A 13,410-nucleotide genomic window follows, 5' to 3' on the forward strand; every position below is an offset into this window, starting at 1 on the left:
AACACACGGCCAAGGCAACAAAGGAGTGGTTCAAGAAGAAGCACATTAAGGTCCTGGAGTGGCAGAGCCAGTCTCCAGACCTTAATCCGATTGAAAATCTGTGGAGGGAGCTGAAAGTTTGAGTTGTCAAATGTCAGCCACCCAACCTTAATGACTTGGAGAGGATCTGTCAAGAGGAGTGGGCCAAAATCCCTCCTGAGATGTGTGCAAACCTGGTGGCCAACTACAGGAAACATCTGACCTCTGATTGCTAACAAGGGATTTGCCAACAAGTTCTAAGTCATGTTCTGTGAAGGGAATCAAATACTTATTTCCCTCATGAACATGCAAATCAGTGCATAATTTGTTAGACATGCATTTCTTTTGAATTTTTGTTGCTATTCTGTCTCTCAGTGTTACAATACACCTACCATTCGATTTTTAGACTGATCATTTCTTTGTGAGTGGGCAAACATTCAAAATCAGCAGGGGATCAAATACTTCCTTCACTGTATATACCATAGTTTGCAGACACTATAACTTTAACACAAACTAATAAATATACACTGCTTGGGATTTTTTTCTACCAAAGACATGTAGCAGAACACATTTTAACCTAAATTTATGAAAAATTTAGATTTTTTTTTTTAAATAAGTTTTTTAAACCAAAATTAAAAAAATATTTTTTTTCAAAATGTTCTGTCTTTTTTTGTTTATATATTCCTGGTGGTGATGAAATACCACAAAAAGAAAGCTATGTGTGTTAAAAAAAAAAGGATAAAAATGTAATTTGGGTACAGCGTTGCATGACCGCGCAAATACCAGTCAAAGTAGCACAGTGCTGAATAGTAAAAATGCCCTGGTCATAAAGGGGGTAAATCCTTCCAGAGCTCAAGTGGTTAAATAATCATACAAATATGTATTTGAACTCAAATCGTTATTATTTTTGTGAAAAAACATGGTGTAGGTTATCTAAGGGGAGTTTTTGCCAATCGCAGCTCAGTCCATGCCCCTCCAGCCTGTGTTTGTATGTGCTTAGATTTACAGGGAGGTGATGTCTCCATCAATCAACATGTAATATTCCACCCCTATAGTGTACAAACTGTTTAGTGCGCATAGAGAACTGTGGGCTGGCTGCAGTGTATACACTCATATGTGTGACTCTATTGTTCTGTGTTCTGCACAGATAAGAAAGAGGTGGAAATGGACAGCTTAGAAGGGAGCTAAGACTGGAGCATGCTCAGCAATGGCTGGTCTACACAATCTCAGGCTGCAGCCGAGGGAGGGACAGTAAACAGAACGATCAACCTGCTATTTTGCAGAATACAGAAAACTATCCCATAATGACTGAACAGTATGTACTGACAGTTTTTATGTCAGTACAGAGGTTATTCCATCATTTACCTGAAGGCAGAACATTGTTTAACCCCTTCACGCCTAAGGGTAAAACAAATCTTAACGCCCAAGTACAATTTTGCAACTTTGACATGTGTTAGTGAAACCATACATGTCATCACAACTACTTTGGACATCCAGGTGAATTATATTATCAAAGGAAAACTGGCCCAAAATAGTAAAAGAATTTATTTTTTATTTAGCTGTGTGTTTCTTGTTACTACCATAACCTACCACCAAATAACAACCCAAAATAAATTTTCCAGCTCTCGACGATCACAGTGATACCATATATGTGTATGTTATTTGTACCTGTACTCCAGCCCAGAAATAATAGTGTGCATTTTGTTTTTTTTTTACCTAAAACACACTGACATTAATTGACACTGATACCAATTAAAAAAAAAAAAAAAAACCTGACCATTGACCCCAACCTTGACCCAAACACTAATCCTGGCACTGAACTAGATCAAACCTTGACCTAGGTGTTTTTTCTTTATTTTATTTTTTAATATTTATTTACTTTATCTTCTTTTTTACAAACAGTTGTTTTTTTTCTCTCTGCAATGAGAGAGAGAGATACAATGTATCTCTCTCCTCCATTGAGAGGAAAAAAAACAAGGGGGGCAGATTGATCACCGTGATAGCCAATCAGAGGCTATCAGAGATCATGTGACGACCCAGAATCGGGAGTCCTGGGTCCCGATCATTAGAATGGGACCCGGGGCTCTCAGGGGCGCCCCGGTCTTTGTGCTGGGAGCTCGCTGTGCGGTGCGCTCCCAGCACAAAGACAGGTATGCAAATATGTGGCCCCACAGAAAAAAGCACAGTTCTGTGAGGCCGCATATTTGTGTGATGTCGGTGTCAAGGGGTTAAAACATGAACTTTTATTGAGTGATTTTTTTTTTTTTTCTTCTATGTACAATCCAAAAATGTTGGTTGGAAATGATCCATGTTGTACTTTTATGCTTTCCTGCTTGTCTTCCTACATATAAATTATACAGGGTTTGAGGTGAAAGTACATTAAATGCCACAGCTGTGTTTTTACCACAAAACTTGCCAAATGACCTATAAAACTCCTACACGTATATACAAATACCACACAATGGGCTTAATTGACAAAATATTTTACTTCTACTGGTGCTGTTATCACATTGTCAGTGTTCTTTTATTAGTCCTCATGATTAAAAACCAAACTAAACTTATTTCACAACAATTACCACTCCTTTAAATACTTGTTGACCGTGCTATAGTCAAATGATGGCTACAGTGCGGTTGTCCAGTTCTGACTTCCTTCCAGAAAAGCACACCTGGTATTCTCTGTGATCGCTGCATCCTTTGAACACAGCTGATCACATAATACTGTAAAGGGCCAATCACAGCGGCCTTTTACTACGTGATCAGCTGTGTCCAATCACAGCTGATCACCATGTAAACATACTTGCGGTTTAGCGGCAGAAGTTTCCTCACGCTGTCACACAGTCTGAAAGTAGACATCTACACTGATTATTGGTGCAGCCCCAAAATTGCCCATCAGTGCTGCCAGTCAGTGCAGCCTCATCAGTGTCTTCTCACCAATGCCCAGTGCCACCTCATGAGTGCAGCCTATCAGTGCAGCCTCATCAACACACTTCAGTGAAGGAGAAAAATTACCTGTTTGTAAAATTATATAGAAACTAAAAAACTTTTTTTTTCAAAATTTTCAGTCTTTTTTTGTTTGTTTAGCAAAAAATAAAACACACAGTGGTGAATAAATACCACCAAAAGAAAGCTCTATTTGTGTGAAAAAAAGAAAAAAATTTCATATGGGTACAGTGTTGCATTACTGCGCAATTGTCAAAGGGCGACAGCACTGAAAGCTGAAAATTGGCCTGGGAAGGAAGGGGGTAAAAGTGCCTGGTAGGCAAGTGGTTAAATAACATTAATTTCAAGGTGGCAATAACTGATGTCTATGGAGAAGAGCAGGAAATATTATTTTCATTCGGGCTGTGGGCGGAACAAAAAAAAAAAAGGAAAACCCTTAATTTGGATTATGAATATCCCACTGTTGCTATTTTGACAGCCAGCAGTGTATTACTTCAGTGAACAGAGCCTAATAAAAGCAATAATCTGGATTCCTTCTTATGCCAGGTGAACAGTCTTTCACTGTTTGGACCATGTTACACTGATGCTTTATTCTCAGCAATCCTTTTTTTTTTTCTTTTTTTTTGTGGAATCACCTGGAGTGCACCCTAAGGCTAGGTTCACACCTGTGCAGTTTGCGTTAGATTAGTTTCTGCAGTGCTTTTTTGCGGTGTTATGTGTTTTTGCACATGCATTTTTATTGCATTTTTTTCCCAACTTGTTGGTGGGCATATTAAAACGCATCAAAAACACACTGCATGCTTTTCTGCAGCATCTCCATTGAAGTCTATAGAACCAAAAATGCAACGTTTTGCATTTAAAAAAGTCCCTGACCCTTTCCAAAAAATGCACCTGCTGAAAACGCAGAGCTGTGAACCTGTCCCATAGTAAATCATGATACATGGACTGCTGTGCATTTCTGCAAAACACATAGGTGTGAACCTAGACTAAGGCAGGCCATAGACGGGCCGTTTATCGGCCGATGCTGCCACCAATGTCCATGAAAAACAGCCTGTGACGGAGCGTAGACAGGACAGAACACACAGAGTAGATAGCAAACGCATAAAGCTTTATTGAAGCAAACAGATGAGTCATTGAATAGGGGAGATCGCAGGGAGGGTGAATACGCCAGTCCAGGGTGACACGGAAGGACCAACATACCGAGAGCCAAGGGAGAGTCTCTGTAGCAAGTAATCCAACGGGGGTTGGTGTGAGGTCAGCACAAGAACAGTTCAAGTGAAGCAGGCAGAGAGCATGTACTCACGGATCTCTGGAGTCTAGCAGACAATCTTTCCCAGCTCTGGGAGAAGGGGGGGGTCCTAGGCAGCCTTGGGTCTCTGCCAAGCCTGGCCACGAAAAGGTCCCGGCCGCAGCCCAGGCTCCTTCCGTCAGCTACACAGCAATGAATACCTCGGGAACCTGACATCAACTTCTTAAAACTGGTCGGACCCCCCTAGTCACCTAGGCAACCAGGGGGGGCGGGGCGGAGGTAGCGTGGCTCCAGCTCACCTTTAAGAATGCCTTTGATCTTTGCAGGAGGGAGGGGCACGGATGAGAGACAGCAGAGAGAGCAGGGACAGAGCAAGGGGCTGAGGGGGGCAGCTGTGACACAGCCGGTTTTTGTGGATTTTCTAACATGACCGATAAAAATAAATGAGAAGATCCACGAAAAACGGCCGACGAGCTGGCCCCACTAACGGCATGAATATCGGCTGATTTTTCATGCTGGCGAAATGTCATCCGATAAACCGTCTACGGCCTGCATTACAGAGTTCTGGATATTTTGGGCTTTTCACATACTGCACAGACTTGATTTTGCACTATTTCAGATTTTATTTCACATTTTGATTCAGGGAGCTTGGAAATATATTTGTGTTTTTCATAGTACTTACACATTTATATTGGGCTGTTGCACAAAATTAAGTATTCAGATATTACTTTAGGACAGGGGTCCTCAAACTTTTTAAACGGGGCCAGTTCACTGTCCCTCAGACCGTTGGAGGGCCGGACTATAGTTTAAAAAAAAAAAAAACTATGAACAAATACAGACACAGTACAGGAGATGACCAGAGACAGCAGACACAGTACAGGAGATGACCAGAGACAGCGAACATACAATGGCGGCGGTGGGAATACTGGGCCCTTCTGAAAAAGTCAAAGGAAGTGACGAAACGCGTCAGAACACGTGACGTCATACGCATCAACGTTGACCGGAAGTGCGATCGCGGCCATCTTGGAAGTGGGAACATGCGGTTTATGTTCCCCTGAACCTGTCCATGTACACACTGCTTGTGAGGAGGAGCTGTTACCACGGAATATTATGTGAGGAGCTGTTACCACAGAATGTTATGTGAGTTATTAATAAAGAAGAATACCTTTTTATTTTGACTGGTTTTCTGGAGGAAAGTGGAGGAGGTGACCCTAACCGTTGGAGAAAATCAATGAGAGGAGAGTGGTTAATCTGCCCTGCTGATTCTTCTATAGGGTAATTACCCATCTTTATTAGAGTTGGAGAGTGGTGTTTTGGGCGTTGGTTTCCACTTTATATATACATAGGGTGTAGTGTTATACACTGGCAGTTTATTTGTGAAGTGGTTTCTCACACATTATATGACATATTCTATGGGAATGTGTTTTCACTCTTATGTGTTCTGACACTTGGTTGGAGTATACACATTGATTTTGCATGCGGCACATATAGTGGCACGTGTGTTTACATTATTTAAGGTATTACACTATGTCGAGTTCTTTTTCTTTTTGAGGTGCATGAATATCAGGATCTGCGGGTATTAAGAAGGTTTGTGGTGATGCAAGAAGAAGAAAAAGTTTAAGTGTTTTGAGTTTACACTTGTGAGGATTATTTTTTTGTGGGACTTTTTTTGTTTTATTTTTATTTGTATTTTTATTTGTATTTTTGTTTTTTGGACACGGTGGGACTTTTGGACATTATTTTTTATATTTTGGTTTGATTTGTTTTATTTGTTTATAGAAAAGTTACACATATATGGTTTCACTGGCCTTCAAGGGTGAAGGTATACCACTTTTCTGGGTTATTTTAGTTTTAAGTGTTGTGATATTTAAGTATTAATACTGGGCCGGCCGCTCCATAAGACGTACAGACATTTCCCCCCCAAGTGTGTCTTATGGAGCGAAATATACAGTAAATGCAGGACACCTTGTTGGGTCAGATCTGTGTACTCTTCACACACATCTGGGACCCCGGGCTGTCACCAGGTTATGAAGGTGACTCTGGACTACACATCCAGGGAGGGGGCATTCCACAGGAGAACCGACACACTCCTCATATATGGTGTCCATCCTTGTTATCAGTATTTACCCAAAACTCTCTGTGCTCTGCTTCATTCATGGGGGGTCAGTGTATATAGAATAGATGGGATCATGGGGGGTCAGTGTATATAGAATAGATGGGGGGAGGGGTCAGTGTATATAGAATAGATGGGATCATGGGGGGTCAGTGTATGTAGTATATACACTGACCCCTCTCCCCCCCCCCCCATCTATTCTATATACACTGACCCCCCATGACCCCATCTGTTCTATATACACTGACTCCCCCATCTATTCTATATACACTGACCCCCCCCATGTATGAAGCAGAGCACAGAGAGTTTTGGGTACATACTGATAACGAGGATGGACTCCATATATGAGGAGTGTGTCAGTCCTCCTATGGAATGCCCCCTCCCTGGATGTGTAGTCCGGAGTCACCTTCATATCCTGGTGACAGCCCTGGGTCCCAGATGTGTGAGAAGTGCCGCTCTCCAGACTAACTTGTCCCCTCCTCACCTCCCCCCTCCCAGGCTGGCAGACAACGTGTCACCCCAGGTGTAAATCCTGCTGTAAATCCCCGGCCATCCCCATCCTACCTGATCCGATCATCGCACACAAAGGAGTGGCGCTCTCCCCATACACACACATGAAACTTCCGCAGCTCAGAGAGGAGAGGGCGGAGAGACAGGACACTGCACACCTCTGCTCGGTGGCTGCCCTCCCGATGATTTTAGGTTGCGACCTGCCAAACCCTAGTCCCTTGCCTCGCGGCAGATACGCCCCTGCCCGGTGGGCCAGATAAATGTCCTCGGTGGGCCGCACGTGGCCCGCGGGCCATAGTTTGAGAACCCCTGCTTTAGGATGTGAAAGTGTTGGTGAGTTAATAAGATGTTCTAAAGCACAGGCGTATAATAATACAGCGAGCACTCAATAGGTGGATAGCAGCTAGTACACTAAAGGAAATCACACAAACCTTAAAAATTCAATAAAACAAAATAAAGTGCAGCTCTAAAGGTGTGATGATGTAACATGAATAAATAATCGACAATAAAAATAATTAAAGTTCGTTCAGATATAGATCGTCCACTCATCAAGATGTGATAAATATATGGCACAGATGGATGTAAAAATAAATATATATATCTTCCACACCAGCAGATCCTTCCAGGGCCTGTGACAGATAACATATGGCAGAAAAGCGCACACACCAGCTACGCATAGGAAATGCGCATATAAAACACCACATGACGGGGATATGCAGCATGCAGATGGTGCATTTCGCTTTAAGCCAACAGGTCATCAGGTTTAGGATGTTGAACTGGTTTGCCAGATCCAGAGGTCGCCTTTAGGATGACTGGGTTGACAGCATGGATGCAGGGCTCCCTCCTCTGGACGTAGATGTGAAGGTGATTCTGTGGATTCAATCAGCTCCTCCACAAGGAGCCAAAAGAAGAGGGGGTGCCAATAGTGTAGTATTTAAGGTATTTATTGACTCATAAGTAAACAAAGTAAATTAGGGTGAAGGTGCAGTACAGAATGAATATGAAATACAGAGTACTGCAGCACTGACCCTAGAGTAAAATGGCCGCCGCACCTTCTCATGGTCACAGCGGGGGATGTCACACGCCGTCAGCTCCTCCTGAGGCTTTTCGTGCTAAGGCACATCCTCAGAGGGGAAAGCTAACAGCCGTGTGACTGACGTCTAGTGCATTAAATAGCGAGAATGGCGCGTTCGCATAAGTGCACCGCCATTTTTGCAGAGAACTCCAAACTACGTATGCACGCTTTCTGAAACGCCATTTTTTTGCCGTGGATCGATAATGTAGTCAGATGTATTCAATAGAACAGTGTAAAAAGTGCCGTAAGCCACCATGCAAACAGTGACACTGTCCCCAGGGAAATGTTACATAGCAGTAACAGGTGTTTGCAGTCATGGAAATGATAAAATGAAGATGCAGGATATAAATCCTCATCGATACAATATGTGGCATCAGTGGAACAGATAAGTGAAGAACCCCAAGGGTAGAAATCTTAAAAATTCTATATATATTTATTTTTACATCCATCTGTGCCATATATTTATCACATCTTGAGTGGACGCTCTATATCTGAACAAACTGTAATTAGTTTTATTGTCGCTTATTTATTCAGGTTATATCCTCACACCTTTAGCGCTGCACTTTATTTTGTTTTATTGTTATAAAGCACAGACCTCAAAGTTATCTGTTAAAATCAATTGACAATGTTCTTAAAGTGAAACAGGACAAAGTTGGAGGCGATTGTGACCAGTAACAGGCATGCACTAAATGATCAGTGAACCCTGTGTGAACAATGGTAACTTTTCAGTGCACCAATTTGAACCTAAAACCACTGGTACTTATATGCTTAAAAAAAATGTAGTTGTGACAAAAGTGTTTTTGACCTCCACTTCTGTGTATTTTTATCCATCACGTGATAATAAACCCAAAACGTAATATACTGCAGCTTAAGTGAGTAAGACCTCCTGTGCTTTAAATGGAGAGAGCTACAAGGAAGCTGCTGTCACCTGACCTGACTTCACTAGGTAAAAAACAATGATAAAAATGGTGAAGCGCTAGCAATATAATACAGATAAAAAGTACATATAAACAGCAAAAGATGTATAAATGATGCATAAAAGTGAAGTGAACATACAAAGTGCTGATCCAATCGGATCTAATGAGGTGCTGTAAAAAGTGGAACAGGTAGAACCTGTAGCTATAAACGTGGACCCTTTTCCAAATGGAAAACCATAAGCAAACCAACCTCCCCCTGTCCACATAGGGGACTGATAGTAAATATATAAGTGACCCCTCGGGGTAAAGACACAACAACTGTGACCAATACAATATTAAATAGTGTAATCTCTCCCGTAGATCATAATAAATGCACATGCAAAAACCTAAATGTCTAGAAGCACTATATGTCAACGCACAGGTGCACATATAGAATATAAAGTCCCAAAACGCAGAAGAGACTGCAAGCAAACACGTAGGTGCTCGTGATAGGTGATCTCCAAACTTGGTGATAGGAATCCTTAATGGCAGAAATGCCCCCTCACCTCCAAGAAGCAACCACAAGGACAGCTCGCCTTATGACTCCCACCATGAGGCCACGTCCAGACCAAGATGTTGCACAGGATACTTGCTCACTAGTAATTTCAGGTCACACTCCCCACAGGGCCACACCGTCAAAGACATAAGCACAGAACATTCTCCATAGTGTAACACGTTTATTAAACAGCAAATAGTAAAAGTAAAATGCCCACTCACATATAAAAGTAGAAAAAAAAAATGGCATTGCCACCACTTAGTATGGGTGTACTGCATGGATCCTCAGATGGAGCCCAGCCTGGCGTCCAACCGGAAGTCAGTTCCGGTGACGCACTTCTGGTTGGACGCCAGGCTGGGCTCCATCTGAGGATCCATGCAGTTCCACTTTTTACAGCACCTCATTAGATCCGATTGGATCAGCACTTTGTATGTTCACTTCTTTTTTTTTGCATCATTTATACATCTTTTGCTGTTTATATGTACTTTTTATCTGTATTATATTGCTAGCACTTCACCATTTTTATCATAATATACTGCAGCTTACCGATCATTAGATGTGGGGGCTGTATTGGTTTTCTTTTCTTAGGCTTTTTCTCCTCTGTTATCACCTGGCAGTCTGGCCAGTAACACACCTCCTGTATTAGAGTGCCCCCACTCTGGATGAAGGAGCACAGGAGACACCTTTGGACAGTAGCACTGTTTGTCTGGGGGGAGGGGAGTGTTAGATGTACTAACAGATTTAAATACATTAACAAAATTGAAACCAAACTCCAGCTAACACTTTATTTACTGTGCAAACAGTTTTTTTCCTTTTGGGATAGAGGTTTACGTAAATTAATTTAAAAAAAGCTGATCATTGTAAGGACCTGTCAGTGGTAAATGGTTTGTCTCATCCCTTTAATGGCAAGAGATTGTTCTGTTGGATCACCATATCAAAATAGAAGAAAGCCTAAAAAAGAAAACTTATGCTGCAATCACGTCTAAGAATTGGTAAGCTGCAATATAATAAATGTTTGCTTTCGGGTTTAAATTCCACTTTGTTTATGTACTCTAAAAGCAACCGATTTTGTGAATAGCTTAGGGCCAGTTCACACCACAAGCAGTTCAGTGCGTTTTTTGTTTTTTTTTGCATCAAAAATGCATTAATAGTAGGTTACAGGATTTCCAGTGGCATAGTTCACACTAGTGTGGTCAGTTACAGTGTGTTCCAGAAAAAAAAAAAAACTAGAACATGCTGTATTTTTCTACACTGAACTGTACTGGAATGCAGTAAAACACATAACAAAATGTACTAGAACACACATGTCCTTATTTAAGTTGAAGAAAAAGAAGAGAAAACATAAACCGGAACGTATCAAGAGAATACAGAGTGCATAAAGAAATGAATCCGGACTGCGTTTCTATGGTGTGAACCAACAGCTTAAACCAACAGCTTCAGTTCAAGTGTTTATTCTGCAGAAAATGTATTCTATACACACACCAATCTCACGTCACACTTGTTTCGCTATGCTGTTGCATACATATGCTGTTCGTGGGAATGAGCCCAAAGTATTGGATAAAACCTCTGACCACTTTTTTTTTTGTTTGCTGTCAGTGTCCCATTGGTAAGATTTTATTTGTTGTGTTGAGACACTTAAGAAAGTGAGAGATTATTTCTCCAAAGTAAGGTGCAGTGCATTCATAAAGTATTCAGACCCCCTTCGCTTTTTTTCAATTGTGTTATGTTGCAGCCTGATGGTACAGTTTAAATTATTTTTTTTTTCCTCATTAATCTACACTCAGTATCCCATGACAAAGTGAAAAAACAGAATTTTAAAAATGTTTGCAAATGTATGAAAAAAGGAAAAACTGAAATATCACATTGGCGTAAGTATTCAGAGCCTTTGCAACAACACTTGAAATGTAGCCCCGGAGCCTTCCATTTATCTTGTTCATTGCCAAGAGGTTTCTACATCTTGATTAGAGTCCACCTGTGGTAAATTTCCTTCAGAGCTCTGCACTGCAGGTTCCCAAGAGCACAGTGGCCTCCATAATCCTCAAATAGAGGAATCTGGCACAGCCAGGACTCTTCCAAGAGGTGGACACCAGCCAAATTGAGCAAGTGGCCAAGAATCCAATAGTCACTCGAGATCCTGTGTGGAGATGAGACAGTTCCCAGAATTCTGCACTGCAGGTTCCCAAGAGCACAGTGGCCTCCATAATCCTCAAATAGAGGAATCTGGCACAGCCAGGACTCTTCCAATAGGTGGACACCAGCTAAATTGAGCAAGTGGCCAAGAATCCAATAGTCACTCGAGATCCTGTGTGGAGATGAGACAGTTCCCAGAATGACAGCTAAAACTGCAGCCCTCCACTGATCTGGGCTTTATGGTAGAGTGGCTAGATGGAAGCCTTTCCTCACTGCGAACACATTAACCTACCTGGAGGTATTCCCGAGTGTAGCTCGGGGTAACGTTTCAGCACAAGCGGTAACCCCGAGCTACACTCGGGAATACCTTGCAACGTTGCTCCAGGATCTGTTCTTCACTTACCTTGTCCTGTGCTCCCGCAATGTCCCTCCTGCAGTGTCCCCGGCAATGTCTTCCGGGTTCCGTTCCCTGGGACGTATGGGGACGGAACTGGCGGGAAATTTGAAAATTGTAAAAGTGACATTCACTAAAATCACATAGTATTCCATTACTGTATCAAACCATTTCACATACATTTTGTCCCGAGTGCTTTGTCCTGTGCCCTGCCTGCATTTTTACTGTCCTTTCTGCCTGGAAACTGAGAAAAGTCCATGGCATCCAAAAAGTGTCCCTTTAGGTCAAAAGCGGTTTTAGACCAGCTAGAAAACAGCGATAGTAAATCAGAACCACTTGCAGAATTGAGTGATAATAATTCGTGGGGGAAATTCGTCAGACACTGAAAACGATTTTGTGACTTTGCTCAGCAATGTGCGAATTTGCCTCTGTATTTCAAATTTCAGTGTTTTTGGTTTGATTATATTATTGAATTAAATTTATTATATTATTTTTTAGGATTGTTTATTAAATTATAATCTATGATTTCGGGTTTCAAGTTTTATCATATCCGGAATGTTTACTAGACTCTTGCTTGTACGGATTTCAGTGAGTTATTCCTAAAAATTACAGCCTACAATAAAAAACTACATATTTCCATGCAAAAAATGGTACCACTTTCAGCACAAAAAAAAAAATCTGAAAGAATCATACCGCCGAGGAGGTTAAAGGATTAAATATAATGAAATATGCATATAGTGTAGAGCTACACAATTTTTTTTAATATAATTTTTGCCCTTCCCTGACTGCTCAGCCACCAACCTGCCCCTAGCCTGTGGCTGGATAATGAATGAGTTGAAGACACATAAGGCCATCCCTCTGCTCTCCTCCAGCAAACATGCTGAAATTGTTAACTGATAACAGCTAGCATAGTGCTGTATTTATGCCTGGATTTGGAATTTTAAATAGTCTTACATATGCGTAATAATTTTCTTGTATATCAGAAAAATATGCCCCCTCCCAGCAACCCTTTAACTACTTGCTAACCACGCTATAGCCAAATGATGGCTACAGTGCGGTTATCCAGTTCTGGTAGGGCGTTATATGACATCCTCCCAGAATGCGGCCTCCCACACGCCCCAGCGGCGTGCACCCAGCAATCTGTGTCCTACGGATACAGCTGATCACATGATGAGGTAAAAAGGCCAATCACAGCAGCCTTTTACCAAGTGATCAGCTGTGTCCAATGACCCAGCAGATCACGGAGTAAATACAGTTGCTGGTTACCGGCAGCACTTTCAGCATGAGGAAAGTACTGCCGATAACCAGCAGCTGTCACAGAGCGGATCGGCACCGATTCATGACACTGATGATCAGTGCCCTCAGTCAGTGCTGCCAGTCAGCCACCCATCATTGCTGCACATCAGTGCCTCCTCATCAATGCTCACCAGTGCAGCCTCATCAACGCACATCAGTGAAGGAGAAAAATTACAGTTCTGCAAAATTTTATAATAAAAAAACACAAAGAAAAATGTTTTCCAATTTTTTGC

This window comes from Staurois parvus, unplaced genomic scaffold (genome assembly GCF_062004578.1).
Source record: "Staurois parvus isolate SC_StPar_1 unplaced genomic scaffold, SC_StPar_1.0 ptg000610l, whole genome shotgun sequence".
NCBI lineage: Eukaryota > Metazoa > Chordata > Amphibia > Anura > Ranidae > Staurois > Staurois parvus.